The 18500-nt window shown below is 49.3% G+C and overlaps 1 protein-coding gene across 2 annotated transcripts in view; it reads left to right on the top strand.

The window, feature by feature from the left end:
- The window catches only part of VPS13D (vacuolar protein sorting 13 homolog D), a 2738381-nt gene that overhangs the window by 1766791 nt on the left and 953090 nt on the right, over positions 1-18500 (top strand). The gene's annotated exons all lie outside the window — the stretch shown is intronic.

The raw sequence follows: 18500 nt of genomic DNA on the forward strand, positions 1-18500 counted from the left end.
GCCCAGCGGTGCAGGGGAACACACCCTATGACTTCGGGTTCTTCCTGTTTCAGACCTACAGAAACACAGAGTCTTCTGTGTGAAGTCAAAGATCAGTTTATTGGCTGCAGACCAATTACAGGTATCCTAGAAGTACAACAGCGTGTATGTTCTCAGGAGACTGCTGAAAATCACAGAAACGGGCTTCTCCTTAAATACAAAATATCCTGCTTCAGGCACACATTCCTTGGTTTACGATATGGCCATTACATGTATACATTACAAATGAAAAGGCAGAGTCATGATGACCATCCCACATTCCAGTTAAGCCAGCCCGTAATTATTTACCCAGCATGGCTCAGATCCCACATCAGATATCGATAGGCCCCAATAAACATGAGCATCTCCTGTTTGGAAAACAAGCCATAAAGCAGGAACAGTCAGGTGAGAAAGAGATTAGCTGGAGGCTCGTGTTTAATGTAAAGGCTTTATGGTGTGTCAAGCCCTGATGCTAATCACAGGTGGCCAGAGGACGGGGAACTCGTGAGACCGGACTGACATGGGGCAGCGGAGCCAAGCTACCCAGGTCACAGAAAAGTCAATGAAAGGCACATGTGCTCTAAAAGGCCCGTATTTGCTTTCATGCTATGTAGCCTATGTGAGGGCAACCATAAGATGGCCACCGCTCTAAAATGGAACCCACGTAGTGATGTATAATAGCGCATTCATAGCTAAAACGTTACACAAAGCACTTGTACATACCGCATTAACCATTCGCGGTTCACTAATACCGGGATAGACAGGGGTAGGGCCCTGTCTCCTACGCGGTCCCAAATTCTAAAGTACGACAGACCCTCCTTTTGCCCTTACATAGGCAATAACTATACTCATTTCAATCCGAGTCTAGGTCAATATTCACGAAGTCATGGAGATGTTGCTGTAGCATCATCCTATTACTTAGCTCGTCCCTCGATACAGGTTTCCTTACACATAATGTAGCACAGAGGCCACATATCGCAGGAGCACACTGTATGCACAGACAGAACAGGAAAAGGATGGCTAAGATCATTCCAATGACCATCAGAACTTTCCAACCCCAGGCAGATATCAGTTCCCAGAACCACCCCACCAGTGACCAATCTCCTTTATCCACGTGTATGGACTCAGATATTTTATGTAGTTTGGAGATGGCTTGATAAACTGTTGGAGCGTTGTCTGGTATGAAAATGCAACAACTAGATTGGATAACCTTACATACCCCACCGCGGTCTGCAAGTATGACGTCTAGAACCATGCGGTTCTGTAAAGTCATGAGGCGATCCGCTTGGAGCTCAGCTGTCAAATTACCAAGGGCACCAGCCGTAACATTAACAGTGGATTCAACCACACCAGTCAGTTGTCTCAGGTTCCTACTATTGACCATAGGTCCCCAAAACGGCAGGAAACCCAAAAAGAAGTCTCCCGCTTCCTGACCGGCAGTATCTTCCTTACTAATCACGCCTCTCACAACTCTGGTCTTGTGATAGTCAGAGGCAGCAGTAAATGTTGGCGGTAGCAGATTTGCAATATAACATGTGCCCGAGAAGTCAGGGGGCAACCATGTATATGCTCGGTCATTGCAGATAAAATATGTACCCTTGGCAGCCAAAAACGCAGGGGAAAACTGTGACGGAAAAGTGTACGTTTCAGTACAGTCACTTCTTCCCAGTTGAGCTCTAGGATTCTGACCATTACCTTGCAAACAGAACCGACCTATGTGAGGTACGACCCAGATTGGGGATGAGATTTTTCGCTGTCTTTCACCCAGACTAATACTATACCCCGTTGCATTCCACCCTACATAAGCTCTCAATTCTTCTTTGGGAATAGATGAGTATGCATCGATATCTCTGCTCATATCGGCAACTCCTTTCATTAAAGCTTTGTTATTGGTGCTAGGTCTGATGAAATGCAGTTGTCGCGGGGAGTACGCATCTAGTGCATAGAGAAACATGGTCTGGAATGCCCATGACGATCCATTGTAACTATACGGCAGCACTAGATAGGGAATACCCTTATTAATGGTATGTGGCATTAAACCACACACCCAACAATTGGTTGTATTCATGACTAGTTGGTGCTGGTGCAGGAGCTGAATAAACGAGTTATTCACAAACTCTGATCGTCTAGCTTGTTCGTGTTCAGGCAGAGGGTGAAAAGAGTGTGAGGAGACAGTAGGAGGAGGTATAGGCTGTACAGTGGGTGCAATGGGCTCTTGAGAGGAGAAGAATACAAATCCTACAGTAAACACTACCATACTACATAATACAAACAGGCATAAAAATACAAAACGTTTGCTCTTCATTATTTTACACATTCTTGCTTTAAAGTTCATTTCCTCAGTGAGTCTCTCCATCTTAAAAAACTCCATCCTCTAATCGTGCCGCTCGCGGCGGGTGAGTATCTTCTGCTAAGGAGTACGCCTGTCAGTCCAGGGAACGCCCTAGACCAACCAGAACCGTTGACCTAACGTCTTCGGCCTGTACCCCAAAGTCTTGGCACCGCGACCCTGCGGCTGAACCCGGATGGTGGTTCGAAAAACAAAAATCAAGAAAGTCCTTCAGATGGGAGAGCTCTGGTTATCAAAAAATAAAAAGGGTAAGGAAAAAGAAAATGTATTTGTCCATAGGCCTTGGTCTTAGATTATAATGGAGACGGCCAGGTACTGTTTGATCTTGAAACAAGAGTTCAGGCTCTGTGGTGTCCAATCGAATTGACGGTGGCACAGCTTCTTGCAAAATATCGTCACTTTCCTGTGCTGAAGTTGTGCCTTTTATGCGTGCATCACTGAACGGCACAAAACGAGGTACAGTGTCTGTTTCAGAGTCTGCGATACCCTCCTGGACCCACTGGTCATACGGCAGAGGCAAAGGGATCCTCTTCACATGGGCGCCGTGGATCCAGTTCTTTTTCCCCTTTACTCGAACAGCTTATCTTGTAGATAGGAGCACGAGATGAGGGCCGATCCAACGAGGCTCATCGTTGCTCTTGCGCTGAAAATTTTTCACCAAGACCCACGTGCCAGGGTCGATAGGGTGTCCTGGAGCCTCAGAGGCCTGGGGAAGAGTATCGTGCACCTGTTGGTGTAAAACACGTAATTTAGCCGTCAATTCATACAAGTAATCAAGCAGTACTGGGTGTTCGATTTCACTGAATTTTGTCGGTCTTGGCACACCCCATACATTGGCCGGGCGGCCAAAAACGACCTCGTAGAGACTAAGTCCCACTCGTGAATGCACAGTCATTCTGGTGGACAGGAGTGCTAGAGGCAGAGCGTCAGGTCATTTAAGACCTGAGCTCGCTTGGATTTTGGCCAGTTTGAGTTTTAGAGCGCCATTGTAGCGCTCTACTAATCCAGCTGATTGGGGGTGATTTGCAGCGTGGAATTTCTGCTTTATCCCTACTCCCTCACACACATTCTTCATCACTTGGCCCACAAACTCACTCCCATTATCACTCCACACCATTCTTGGCATTCCAAACCTAGGGAAAAATTCCTTCACAAGGGCTTTGGCTGTGGACAGAGCAGTGTTATCTTTTAGAGGATAGGCCTCTATCCATTTTGAGAAAGCGCAAACAACCACCAATACATATTTCAGGTTGTTGCATCTTTCCATGTGGATAAAATCTAGCTGCAAAACTTCAAATGGATATGATGGAGGCGCAAAATGACCAGCTGGAGTTGGGGTTCCCCCACCAGGGTTGTACTTCAAGCATACCATACAATTCTTGACCACATTCTCTGCACACTTAGGAATTCCAGCATTCTGCCATACTGGAGCCAACAACTTACAGATTCCTTTCGTACTGATATGTGCCATACCATGTGCCATAGTAACCACTGGAAGCACATATGCATCAGGTAACAACCATCGCCCATGTTCTGACAAATCAATCCAACAACCATTCTCATCCAACTTACCCATACTTTCTCTCCACTTGCTCAACTCTTTCTCTGTGGCTTCAGCTTGAAGGGACTTTACACTCTCTATTGTGTTTTCACACATTCCAACATCACCAACCCATCTGGCAGGGCCTGCAACATACATTCGAGTCTTTACATCTTTTGCTGTTTCTTTCGCGACTTCATCAGCAAACGCATTACCACGACCAACATCATCAGTGATTTTCTTGTGCGCACTGCATTTCATAATCGCAACTTGTAACGGTAGGGTCAGTGACTCAAGGAGATCATTCACCAACTTGCCATTCTGAATCTTAGCTCCATGCGAAGTCAGGAACCCACGTTCCTTCCACAATCGCCCAAAACTATGAGCCACGCCAAAGGCGTACTGGCTATCCGTATATATGTTCACTTTCATTCCTTCAGACAGCACACATGCTCTCGTAAGGGCAATCAATTCTGCTGCTTGAGCCGAATTTTGTGGCACACGTGCAGTTTCAACAATCGTGTTCAAAGTCGTGATAGCATATGCAGCAGTCGTATCACCATTCGGAAGCTTGAAACACGAACCATCCACCCATAAAGTACCATCACACTCAGTCAGGGGAGTATCTTTAAGATCTACTCTCCCTTTCGTCTCTTCTTCTGTTCTGAACAGACAATCATGTTGCTCTATCTCATCTAGGTCTGCTGGAATTGGTAATAGTGTAGCTGGATTCAATGTGTTGCATCTCTTTATGTGTATGTGATTTGCTAACAGTGTCAGCTCATAACCAGATAATTGCGCACTAGTTAAGTGCTGTGTCTTGGTCCTGTTTAACAATGTGTCCACAGCATGTTGAACCATAACAATCAATGTGTTATCCATTACTAGGCCAGCAGACTGTCGAATAGACATAGCTGCAGCGGCTGTGGCTCTCAGACAACTTGGCAATGCCCTCGCTACCGGGTCCAAGGTTGACGAAAAATATGCGCATGGACGCGGTCTGTCGCCAAAAGGCTGTGTTAACACTGATAATGCGCAACCATCTTTCTCATGAACATACAATGTAAAAGGCTTGCTGTAGTCAGGGGTACCCAACACAGGAGCTGAACACAATGCATTACGCAATTCCACAAAACTTTTCTGACACTCTTCAGAAAATCACTTACTTGCCTAATGTAAGTTAGGGAGAACAATATAACGTCGCATGCAATCTTTTCAGCAAATCTAATCCTAGCAAATTTTCACCACAACCTGTCGTTAGAATGAGGGGTGCTTTTAGCTCACAAGGTCCAACAGAAAGTGACATAGGACTAGAAATCGGGTTCCTAACTGGGGCGCCAGAAAAACCTACTGAGACATTCATTTCGCCAGACAAAGGCGCGCCAGGGAGTTTTGAATGCATGATTGAACTCTTTGCAGCACCAGTATCCAGCAGAAAGGGCTCCGTTACATTTGCTGTAGTTACTTTAACATAGGGTCCACTCTGATCCACTGGCACTGAAACAACTCCCTCTCTCTGTCTATGGCTGTCCTAGTAATCATTATCTTCTACATTGTCATCTTCTGCATAATAATCATTATTGTAGTACTGAGCTGTATTACCAGTCGCGTTGGCTTGCTGATCAAAGCTATTTATGGTATTTTGAGGCGGAAGAGGACGCGCGTTCTGGAGAACATTTCCACGCCCTCTGCCTCTAGGAGCTTGCTGACCACCTCTACCTCTTGTGCCATACACATTACTGTTACGCTGCATTAATTTAGGGCAACTATATTTAAAATGACCTTCCTCTTTGCAATATGAACATTGGTTGGGACCTACAGGGATTCGTGGTTGATAATACCCATTCATTTGCTGACTATTCTGAAATTGTTGGGGTTGCTGATAGATACCTTGTGTTTGCCTATAATTACTCTGTCCTCCACGTGGCGGATAGGCCTGCTGCAAAAGGACCTTTGTCTTTCGTTTTCTTATCTGTTCTATCCTTCTCATCTTTGTCTCTATTCTCATAATACTGTGCAGTAGCCAGTATTTGCGCTGAAGAGGAAACAGCCCAAGAACTTTCTGAGTCTTTTAATTTCTTACACAACTCAGGAAGTAGATTCTGCACAAATTTATCAACAAATAACCGTTGGCCACCTTCAGTGCTCATGTCTTGACCACTGTGGTCGATAAACGTTTCTTCAAACCTGGTAAAGAAATCGGACACTGTCTCATCTTTCTTCTGCTTACATGCGGATAGCATCCCAATTTACGCGCATCGCGGGCATTATAGTTTTCATGTAGGTAATAATTCGACCAGAGAGTTCTGCTACCAAAGGCTCAGGTTTTGCACCACCAATTTGTCTAGTGTCTGCGGCAATAATATTAGCCCATGTGTTACCCAATTCTGCAGCGTGATCTACATTACGAATGGATCCCCATAAAGGCTGTGGAACAACATTCCCAAACAACATGTCTATGTCAGCCAGATTCATTACACATGATTCTGCAGTTTGTGATAACTCCTTATAATAACCGGTAGGGTTTTTACGGGGGTCAGGCAATGTCTGTTTAAGCGCTAAGACCTCAGATCGCTTCCATGGGACATGTACCCAAACACGCTGAAAATGTGCTGGAGCAGCAGCAATACCTTGAGCGGCATTAGCCGCAACAGCTTCTTTCCATACCGGAGGGACTTCTCTCATAGGGTATTGTCGCGCTTTTCCCTTCTTCCCCACAGGGAATTCCTGTTCGATGATTGCTGACAATCGCCATTTCTGAAGGACAGTAATATTGCAACTGCTTTATCTACATTGGGACCCACAATTGTACCTTTTTCAAAATCAAATCGCACTCGACACAATTCCTGTGGGTTTGGGTTTACACCATTATCCTCCAATTCCTCACAGAGGAATTCACACATTTTGGCAAAGACATAACTCTGTGTTGGGGCATCCCATTGGTGAAAAACGGTAAGAACTGATTCCACATTATAAAGTAAAGGGAAACGAATCCACCTACGCGCCAGATGATCTAACACCTCTTTCTCGTCAGGACCAGGCAGCTGACTGCGCAATTGCTTACGCTGTAAGGCAGGAGTCGCACTAGATGACGCAAAGAGAGGCGACATTAGACTGGCGGCCCTTGAGAGGGCTGCACTGCAGGGATAGGAGCCGGCTGAGGAGGAGCTGGCGCCTGTGGGAAGGCTTGCGGCATATTTACTGGAGGCTGCGCATTTACAAGCTGTGGAGGTGCTGTGGCATTTCGCGCATATGGGGGTGGCGAACTTAACAAATGGGACATTAGGGAATCTTTTTCTTTTTTGTCTCATCTTGCACAAGGGGTGACAAAACAGGGTAACATTTATCGATCCCTAGTTTGTGCTGTCTATGTAACTGTTCCTTCATTTGTTCCTCCTCATTATCTTTAAATTGCACAGCTGCTTGCATCCCTGACATACCTCTTTCTTTCTTTTCCTCTTTGCTAGCTTAATTTCCTTCTGTTTGGCTTCCTTTCGCCATAGGCGGAAAGAATCAAACATCGCCGGCCGGGCTTTATTTTTAAACAATTTTACTTCCAAATTATCTAAGATATCTGTATCGAAACTACCATTTTGGGGCCATTTTAAAACACCGTCCTTTCTGGTGTATCGGATCCATATTTCATTATATGCAATGGGGCCCACGCCATGTTTTACATAAAGCTCATAAGTTGGAGTTCCAATTGGAGGAACCGGAATTGAATCCTCTAACTGGAAATCCCTTCCACAACCCAAACAAAATAATCTTCCAAATACACTAGCACCAGGCATCTTTGCTCACTAGTCTAGTTCCCAACTTCAAAGGATTATCGATTACGATAGTCTCGTGAATACACGAGTCCTCTGGCTTTGGGGTTTGCAAACTCCAAATAAACCAAAATTATCCCGAAGGATACCAAACAAATTGGGAGACGCTCCACTTATACTTAACTGAATATCGATGATCAATGGCGTCACCAGAAGACTCTCTCGATTGTTTCGCTCTACTAAAATCGTCAAGGGTCCAAAACAGGGCGATTAATCAGGGCAGCAGAGATAACTTGGACCCTCCTGAGGCGCAGCCGGGAGTAGAAGAAGACAGAACTATTCACTGTTTTTAAAACTTAAAATACTGTATTTTTGTCACTTGGATTTTAACTCACTCACCCCCCCTGGGACACATCCTCTGTGTGCAGGCACCCTTCCACGCTGAAAACGAGCGCTGGGAAGGGCAAAATCGCCGCATTTCCCGCCTAATTATCTCCCCTCGTCCTGATTGGGCACGCCCACTAGAGGCCACGCCCCCTTAGTCCTAGCTATAAAAAACCCGCTGAACTACAAGCGAGTCAGATAACTTGGACCCTCCTGAGGCGCAGCCGGGAGTAGAAGAAGACAGAACTATTCACTGTTTTTAAAACTTAAAATACTGTATTTTTGTCACTTGGATTTTAACTCACTCACCCCCCCTGGGACACATCCTCTGTGTGCAGGCACCCTTCCACGCTGAAAACGAGCGCTGGGAAGGGCGAAATCGCCGCATTTCCCGCCTAATTATCTCCCCTCGCCCTGATTGGGCACGCCCACTAGAGGCCACGCCCCCTTAGTCCTAGCTATAAAAAACCCACCGAACTACAAGCGAGTTAGATAACTTGGACCCTCCTGAGGCGCAGCCGGGAGTAGAAGAAGACAGAACTATTCACTGTTTTTGAAACTTAAAATACTGTATTTTTGTCACTTGGATTTTAACTCACTCACCCCCCCTGGGACACATCCTCTGTGTGCAGGCACCCTTCCACGCTGAAAACGTGCGCTGGGAAGGGCGAAATCGCCGCATTTCCCGCCTAATTATCTCCCCTCGTCCTGATTGGGCACGCCCACTAGAGGCCACGCCCCCTTAGTCCTAGCTATAAAAAACCCGCTGAACTACAAGCGAGTCAGATAACTTGGACCCTCCTGAGGCGCAGCCGGGAGTAGAAGAAGACAGAACTATTCACTGTTTTTAAAACTTAAAATACTGTATTTTTGTCACTTGGATTTTAACTCACTCACCCCCCCTGGGACACATCCTCTGTGTGCAGGCACCCTTCCACGCTGAAAACGAGCGCTGGGAAGGGCGAAATCGCCGCATTTCCCGCCTAATTATCTCCCCTCGCCCTGATTGGGCACGCCCACTAGAGGCCACGCCTTCACCTATCTCCTTCTTCAAAACATGTGCATGTACCAGGAGCGCAGCGGACGAGCGCAGCGGGCGCGACGATTGCGCGCCGAAGGCAAGCTCGTCTGTGCTCGTCCGTGCCGAGACCGGGCCTAGGGCCACCCCCCCTATATCCCCGACTATAAAATTCAGACATTACAACTCGGAAACTCTCATGGGATTAAGACCCACCGGCAGAGATTGCCTTCAGCCCCAGTTTCATGCAGAAAACATCCCACATTCCTGCCCCTCCTGCCAATCAACCCTTAAACCTAAGCCGGCTCCAGACCATTCACATGAGTACCGCATGTTCTTGCTCAACTGCAGATCCCTGCCCAAACACAGGGCAGAGTTCGCATTATTGCTGGAAGAACGTATGCCAGACATTGTCTTCCTAACAGAAACATTGCAGGCCACAGATTCGGACCCCGCGGTAATCACTGCCCTCCCTCCCGGATTCCAAATCATTCGGCAGGACGGCCCTGAGGGCAGAGGAGGAGGTCTAGCTATTATCTATAAAGACCAATTCCTCTGTCGAGTAATTCTGGAGACCATCCCTGACTGCGAGAGCCTAGCCTTCTGCCTCGAACTCTCCCCTAACACCTGCTTCACAGGTACTCTAATTTACCGCCCTCCAGGCCCTCCCAAACAATTCCACAATCTTCTCGCTTCGATTGTGGCGGAACGCGTCAGCACTTCCTCGAACTTCACCCTGTTAGGGGATCTTAACTGACACTTTGACTCCACAACCGATCACATAGCCACTATGATGATAAATGACCTAGCAGCGCTGCAGCTAACCCAAATCGTTAGGTCCTCCACTCACGTCAAAGGCCATTTGCTGGACCCTGTGTTCAGCAATTGCGCAGATCTTACATCCAGCCTACCAATCCCCCTTCCATGGACTGACCATTTACTAGTCCCCTTCACCTGGACCACACTCAAACCTCCAACCATTAAACCCACAGTACGAATAGCCAGAGCCTGGTCCCGCCTTCCAGTTGACAAATGGATGAGCAAACTCGCTAGCAACCCTCCTCTCCATAATAAGGATCCACGCCTAGCTGACCAGTCCTATGAAGACTGGATCACCCAATCCCTTGACAACACTCTCCCCAAAAGAAAAACCACTCTAAAACGTTTCCACAAATCGGCACCATGGTATTCAGAGGCCCTTAGGGCAAAGAAACGCCTATGCAGGAAAGCTGAAAGGAAATGGCGTCTGGACTTCTCTCCAATAGGAAAAACCCAATACCGAACGCTACTTAAAGAGTACAAAGAAGAAATCAAAGCCACTCAAGCGGCATATTTTTCTAACAAAATCATGTCAGCCAAATCAGAGCCTAGGGAGATTTTCTTAATAGTAAAAAATCTCTCCAAGCTACCACCCAGCCCACCTGTAACCACATCCACAGAGCATTGCAACAATGTGGCAGCCTTTTTCCACCAAAAAATTGACAAAATCTACGCCTCCTTTCCCCCCCTGGCCACCTCCGTTCCAGCCTCGACTAACACAGTCTTGGCACACCCTACCTTACAGACTCCCACTACACTAGCTCACTTCCCCCCCCTAGATCTGGCATCTCTGGAAACTGTAGCCCGGAAAGTCAAATCTGGCTCCCCCAACGACCCAGCCCCACCAGACATTATAATGTCGGCATCTCAGGTCACCCTACCCATCATAATGGACCTCCTGAATGCCTCTATCTCCTCCGGCACGGTCCCACCTGGATGGAAACGGGCCATGGTTAAAGCACTGCTGAAGAAACCCAGTTTGGACCCATTAGACTTCAGCAACTATCGGCCAATCTCCCTGCTTCCCTGGCTGAGCAAGGTGTTGGAGAAATACATCAACAGCCTTCTGGTCACCTTCCTAGAAACCAACCAACTGCTAGACCCCACCCAGACAGGCTTCCGACCCAAGCACGGAACCGAGACCGCCCTCCTCAAGGTCACCGAGGAATCCAGAAAAATCGTGGACCAAGGAGGATCAGTGGCAGTGATCCTCCTTGACCTCAGCGCGGCCTTTGACACGGTCAGCCATGACATCCTGCTGAACCGTCTGTCTAATGTTGGCGTCAAGCACCAGGCTTGGCTATGGTTCGAGTCCTTCCTGAAAGACAGATCCTTTCAGGTTTTCGACAGTGAATCAGTATCTACCAGCAGACCTTTAAGGTGCGGGGTCCCACAAGGCTCCTCTTTAAGCCCGGCGCTATTTAACATTTATATGAGGCCACTGGCTGAGGTTGTTCGTCCATATGGAGTTAAGATCATCTCCTATGCGGACGACACCCAGCTGGTGGTCTCACTGGCACATGAGGCCAACATTCCCATGAGCGGGGGACTCTGTAAATGCCTTGAGGAAGTAAAGAGCTGGATGTCTTCCTCATCACTCAAGCTAAACGGGGACAAGACGGAGCTGATGCTTCTAGATCCCGCGAATCCTAGCTCCTTCAATTCCCTGTGGCCACCCTGTCTGGGCACCCCCCCAACACCCAAGGACAACATCAGGAGTCTTGGGGTGTGGCTCGATAAATCCCTGTCATTCGACACACAAGCTACCAAACTTTCCGCCACCTGTTTTGGCCTTCTTAAAATGCTCAAAAAAATTCTTCATCTTTTACCCATGGAGGCAAAACAAGTGACCATCCAGGGTCTGATCCAGTCCCGCCTGGACTTCAATAACGTCCTATACCTCGCTGCACCAGACTACACACTGCGTAGACTTCAAACAGTGCAGAACTGTGCAGCTCGGACACTGCTCCAGCTCCCACGCCGACAATCCGTCAGAGCTAGTCTGACCAGTCTACACTGGCTGCCAGTCCGCCAAAGAATCCACTTCAAAGCCTTGTGTATTGCCCACCTGGCTTTCTGGGACAAAGGCCCAATCATCACCCGCGACCTAATCTCTCACTACCATCCAAGCAGAAACCTACGGTCAAACCAGACTTTTCTGGCCACCGCACCCAGAATAAAAAGAGCCAGAGCAGGCGGTAGGACCTTCACCCATAACGCTTCCAAGCTATGGAACGCCCTTCCTCTTCATCTGAGAGCCAATTCTAATCTTACCTCATTCCGGAAACAGCTCAAGACTCTTCTTTTCAACTCCCCACAATAATTCTGGTAACTATCCCCGCCTCTGCCTATACACCTGTCGGTCCCTCAGCGCTTGGACGCCCCCGGGCATCAATCGCGCTTAATAAATCCACATACAAATACAAATACAGCAGTCCTTCGTAGCCGTCGGGACGCGGAGAACCTCGCAGAAAAGACTTTTGGACCACGTCGACATGCAGGGGTCGATGAAGTGGCGGCCTTCCTCCAGAATTTCCACACGAAGCTCCTCACGAACCTCTGGCTTGGACCGGTACCGCTGAAATCGCCCTACGTTGGGCGCCAACTGAAGTACTCGGAATTTTAAGCCCAGCGGTGCAGGGGAACACACCCTATGACTTCGGGTTCTTCCTGTTTCAGACCTACAGAAACACAGAGTCTTCTGGGTGAAGTCAAAGATCAGTTTATTGGCTGCAGACCAATTACAGGTATCCTAGAAGTACAACAGCGTGTATGTTCTCAGGAGACTGCTGAAAATCACAGAAACGGGCTTCTCCTTAAATACAAAATATCCTGCTTCAGGCACACATTCCTTGGTTTACGATATGGCCATTACATGTATACATTACAAATGAAAAGGCAGAGTCATGATGACCATCCCACATTCCAGTTAAGCCAGCCCGTAATTATTTACCCAGCAAGGCTCAGATCCCACATCAGATATCGATAGGCCCCAATAAACATGAGCATCTCCTGTTTGGAAAACAAGCCATAAAGCAGGAACAGTCAGGTGAGAAAGAGATTAGCTGGAGGCTCGTGTTTAATGTAAAGGCTTTATGGTGTGTCAAGCCCTGATGCTAATCACAGGTGGCCAGAGGACGGGGAACTCGTGAGACCGGACTGACCTGGGGCAGCGGAGCCAAGCTGCCCAGGTCACAGAAAAGTCAATGAAAGGCACATGTGCTCTAAAAGGCCCGTATTTGCTTTCATGCTATGTAGCCTATGTGAGGGCAACCATAAGATGGCCACCGCTCTAAAATGGAACCCACGTAGTGATGTATAATAGCGTATACACAGTGCATTCATAGCTAAAACGTTACACAAAGCACTTGTACATACCGCATTAACCATTCGCGGTTCACTAATACCGGGAAAGACAGGGGTAGGGCCCTGTCTCCTACGCGGTCCCAAATTCTAAAGTACGACACCTCTCTCCATCTCGCTTGCTGGGTGGCCCATGGCAGCTCCGACCTCTATGCCCTGGCCATACGGTGATTGGCCTCCCTGGCAATATCGACCTCTATAGCATTGCCTGTGCCCCCCCCCTTCCTTCGCAGCCTATGGAACACTGCCGACGGTGCCTTCTGTGGGAGCCAGCGCCCTATCACCCGGGGGCTTTGGGTGCCCTTGGTTGACCTCCAAGGTCCCCCCACCTGACTCGGCTAACTTATAGGGAGCCGGAGAGTGCTTGGCCTAGGGGGGAGATGACGCGCACTAAAACAGGGAAGGACTCAGCGGCACCGGACAACCCGGTCACTGCTCGCTGGAACAAACCTGGCCCTGCTGCTCCTGCTGCAATGGCGTCGTCGACTGGAAAAGATTTGGCACCAGTTACGCAGACTTTCATGGCCAATTTCATGCTGGAGCTCAAGTCCGAAATTGGCTCCTTGCGCTCAGAGGTCCATTCCTGTGTCCGGGAGCTCAGGAAGGAGGTCATTGACCTTGGAGAGAGAGTGGATGGCCTCGAAAAGACCGTGGACGCCCGAACGGAGGACCAGGAGCATCTCTGGCAGCGACTGGCCACCTTAGAAGAGCAGCATATTGACCTACAATTAAAACAGGAGGATTTGGAAAACCAGAGCCGCCGCAACAATCTCCGTATTCGGGGGATTCTGGTTGGAGCCGAGGGGTCAGACATCATGACATATGTTGCGCACTTACTGCATGAAATCTGGGGCGATGACGATGCGTCCCCAGCGGCCTTGGGCCGGGCATACCGAGTATCGGGCCCCTCCAGCCGATCGGGCCTTATCCCTGACATCCTGACCCGGGTTCACTTTTCTACTGAGAAGGAGGCAATTCTCAAAGCGGCATGCTCCAAACCGGAGCTTACTTAAAAAGGTGCCACCATACAGATTTTCCAAGATCTCGCTCCCACCATGCTGCGCAGACGCCGGGATTTCAAACCAGTAACAGATAAGCTGAGGAGTATGAACATTCAGTACCAGTGGGGTCACCCATTCGCGCTCATCTTTCAGTGGGAGTCTAAACGTCGGATGGTGCGATCCCTCCGGGAAGCGACACAACTTCTACATCTTTCCCTCACAGGCGGCCTGCAAGCCCAACACGTTCACGCCCGGGATCATTCAAAGCCGTTTTGGTCCAAAGTACGCCACCTCAGGAGAACCTTGCACTCAGGGGAGCAATCTGTCTCTCAAGCTAAACAGGACATCATCCAACACATCCACTCGATGGAAGAGGGCCGTTCTCCTTGCTAGCTCTCGCCCCTCCATGCCCTCAAAAAACAGCTACGTGCTTATGCCTGTTTCACTCTGATGCACCGTTCACACCTGACACCTGGAAATGATGGGTTGGTGCCCTGCTCCGCGAATGGCGATCACCCAGCGCCACACATTCCGGGCTGGTGGCGCAGTGTTGCCTTCCCTGCCGCCTCGCTCAGAGCTTGGAGGATCCCCCCCCTCCCGCTCCTGGAAGAGTGACTTCTCCGGGATGACCTGTGCCCTTGGGCCGCAATTATCCCTGGACTGGAACAGGACACTGTGGCCCCGTTGGCCAATGTTTCTATCCTTTCCTGTGGCGGGTGGGGGTGCCCCCCACCACAATCCCCCCCTCTCAGCGGGAACGACATCCCTCTCCCCTCCCCTCCTAATGCGACACCCTGCTCCTTACTATGGTGTAGCAGACTGCCCCAGACCCTGACACAATCATGGCTACTGTCCCTAGCCTGAAGATCCTGTCCCTCAATGTCAAGGGACTTGATTCCCCTAACAAACAACACCAGATATGGCGCTATCTCCTGCGGCAAAACCCGAACATCATCCTCCTGCAGGAGACTCACCTGATGAAGGTTGATATCCCTCGAATGGCTCACCCTCGCTATCCTCTTCAATTCTGGGCTACAGCCCCTCTAAAATGGCTGGAATGGCGATACTGGCATAAGACAAGGGGAATCCAAAGAATTTCGTAGTCAAGACGGTCGCTTTGTCAAGGTGGGGGTTAAGGTCAGACACCGTTCATTTACATTGTGTAATATTTATGCACCTAACCAGGCACAGGACTCATACCTCCGGGCACTCCTGCGGGATCATATACCGCAGGTGGATCCATCATTGATTATAGGGGGCCATTTTAACATGGTGTGGGACGCCGCAATGGACCGCAGTTACTCCTAATTTCATGGGGCGGGGGCTATGTCTTCGGCCCTCAAAAAGCACGTATCGGACCTTGGCCTATTAGATTCTTGGCGCTATCACTCCCCTGACGTACGCAACTACTCTTACTACTCACACGTGCATTGCTCATACGCGCGTATTGACCACATTTTTATCTCCCATGCCCTGATCGGCGAATCGCTCTTGGCCTCCATATCCGACATTTCTGTCTCAGATCATGCCCATCTTGAACTCCTCCTGAGGGATCCAGCTGCTTGTACCCCTCGGAACCCTCATTGGCGCCTGCCTCCGCATATCCTTCGGTACCCAGTGGATGTAGCGAGCCTGCGAGATGCCATTTAGTCTTATTTTGCAACTAACAACATCCCTTAAACCCCCTTCCCTATAGTGTGGAACGCATTCAAGGCCATGATCCGAGGCCACATCACATCTCTTGCAATTGCGCAAGCGCGAGAGGCGCGCCTTCTGGAAAACAATCTCTCTAGGGACATCAAGGCCCTTGAGAGACCGGATCAGGAACGCCCCTCACTCACACATTAAAGACAACTGGCAAATCTCCGAGGTCAACTGCGCTCCTTCTGAACTAATAAAGCTGAACGGGCTCTTTTAGCGCTATTTCGAAGGGGGCGACAAAGTGGGTTCGGTCCTGGCTAGGCGCCTCAGAGCAAGAGCTGCCAAAGCACACATAGCTAATGTCCAGAGTAGCGATGGCACGCGAGCTACTACTGAGGCAGCTAAACGCGACGCATTCTATACATATTACTCTGCACTCTACGCGGAGGACACACCACCTCCGGGCCGGGTGTAAGCCATTCTGGACAAATGCCCCTGGACGCCGATCAGTCAACACCACGCTCTGCAGCTGGAAGAACCACTTACCCAAGCGGAGCTTGCGAGCGCTGTGAAGGATCTTCCCGTAGGAAAATCACCGCGCCCGGACGGCCTTCCCCTGTCCTTCTATAAACTCTTTTGCCGCAGCTCCAGACACACTTACTTCGTCTTCTTAATTCCTTTACCGACACTGCTGGACCAGCCCCCTCTATGGGGCTGGCGGAGATTGTCCTCATTCCCAAACCGGGCAATGATCCCACTCTTTGTTCATCGTTCCGCCCCATAGCCCTTTTGAATACAGACCTTAAAGTATACACTAAAATATTGGCTAAGCGAATTGATCCTCTTCTACCTGGCCTTATCAAACCCGATCAGGTAGGCTTTATCTGGCATCGCCAGGGAGTGGATAATGTATGTCGTATTGCACATCTCGTAGGACAGGCCCATCATTGCAACATACCTGCATCTTTACTATTGCTCGACACGTTAAAAGCGTTCGACTGAGTGGATTGGACCTTCCTTCGAGCTGTACTACACAAAATCGGGCTGGGTCCGGTCATGATAGCCCGGATCATGGCCCCCTATCTCTCCCCGCAGGCTTGGGTACGGGTTAATCGGCAACTCACGGACCCCATCTCCATACACAGGCACGCGGCAGGGATGGCCTCTTTCCCCCCTGTTGTTTGCCCTCGTGGTGGAACCTCTGGCAGTGATGATCCGACAAGCATCCGACATCCATGGCATCCCCCTCGGAGGCCAACACCACAAAGTGGCTCTCTTTGCGGACGACCTGATCCTTACGCTTTCCCGTCCACAGATCTCTCTCCCGGCACTTCTTTCTTTGCTGCGGTCCTTTGAATTGGCATCTGGTCTCAAAATTAACCACGAGAAGTCTTGGACCCTGAACCTCACAATTCCAAGGGAGGAGATTCCTACTCTACAATCTCTTGTCCCTTATCAGTGTGCTACTAGCCCCATTCGCTACTTGGGACTCCAACTGACACCCTCGCTTGCCACGTGGTCCCAAACCAACTGGCGGGAATGCAGGAGGGCGGTTTTGGAGGACCTGCAAGTTTGGAAGCCTCTCACCCTCTCCTGGCTGGGCTGCCTGAACGCCATCAAAATGTTGGTGCTTCCAAAAATTTTATATTTCTTTCAATGTCTCCCCACCCCTGTCCCGCAGCACCAGATCCAAAGTCTTCAGCGCGAAATCACCAATTTTATCTGGGGCGGACGTAGACCGCGATTCTCCAACAGAATTCTTATGCTCCCACGGGACAGGGGTGGGCTTGCTTGTTCCAACTTACTAGAGTACTATTGGGCCTCCCACCTTCGCTTCATCTCTGAGTGGATGGCGAGGGAGAGCAAAAAGGTCTGGTTCTATATGGACAGGGCGGTAATTGGACGATCCATATGGGACCTCCCCTGGCTCTCCCGGATCTCAAGCTCCCGAAGTGCCTATACTGCTCTTCCTACCAGGATGGTACTGGACAGCTGGGACAAAGTGTCCGTCTCTAAGGGACTCACTACCTATCCTTCCCCCCATACTCCCATTGCTGGAAACTCGCTTTTACCGCAGACTGTTAACCCCCAGGTATTCACTGACTGGCTGGAGGGTGGGTGTAGAACAATCCGAGACCTGTTCCTAGGCGACACATTTAAGAACTTTGCTCACTAAAAGGAAGAGTTCCGACTAACTGAGGGACCCAGGCTGCAATACGTCCAGCTCCGTCACTGGGTATTTACGTCCTCTTTAACGCAGGCCGCCACTCAAGCGTTCACCCCTTTTGAGCGCTTAGTGCGCTCCTTTGACGATTCTAAGGGACTAATCTCCCGGACATACCAGGTTTTACAACATCCCCCACTTGTAACTCTTCATCCATATCAGCGTTGATGGCATTGACAGCTTCTTTAGAAATCGCCCCCGCCCAATGGAACCGCCTATCGTAGCATCTCTCAACGGGAAACTGCTTATAAGATTATGCACTGGTACTACACCCCCCTTCGCCTGCACGGGATGTTCCCTACTTCCTCTCCTTTGTGCTGGAGGTGCTCGAACTCCCCGGGTGATTTTGTTCATATTTTGTGGGCCTGTCCGCTC

Source organism: Triturus cristatus, chromosome 1_2 (genome assembly GCF_964204655.1).
Source record: "Triturus cristatus chromosome 1_2, aTriCri1.1, whole genome shotgun sequence".
Lineage (NCBI taxonomy): Eukaryota > Metazoa > Chordata > Amphibia > Caudata > Salamandridae > Triturus > Triturus cristatus.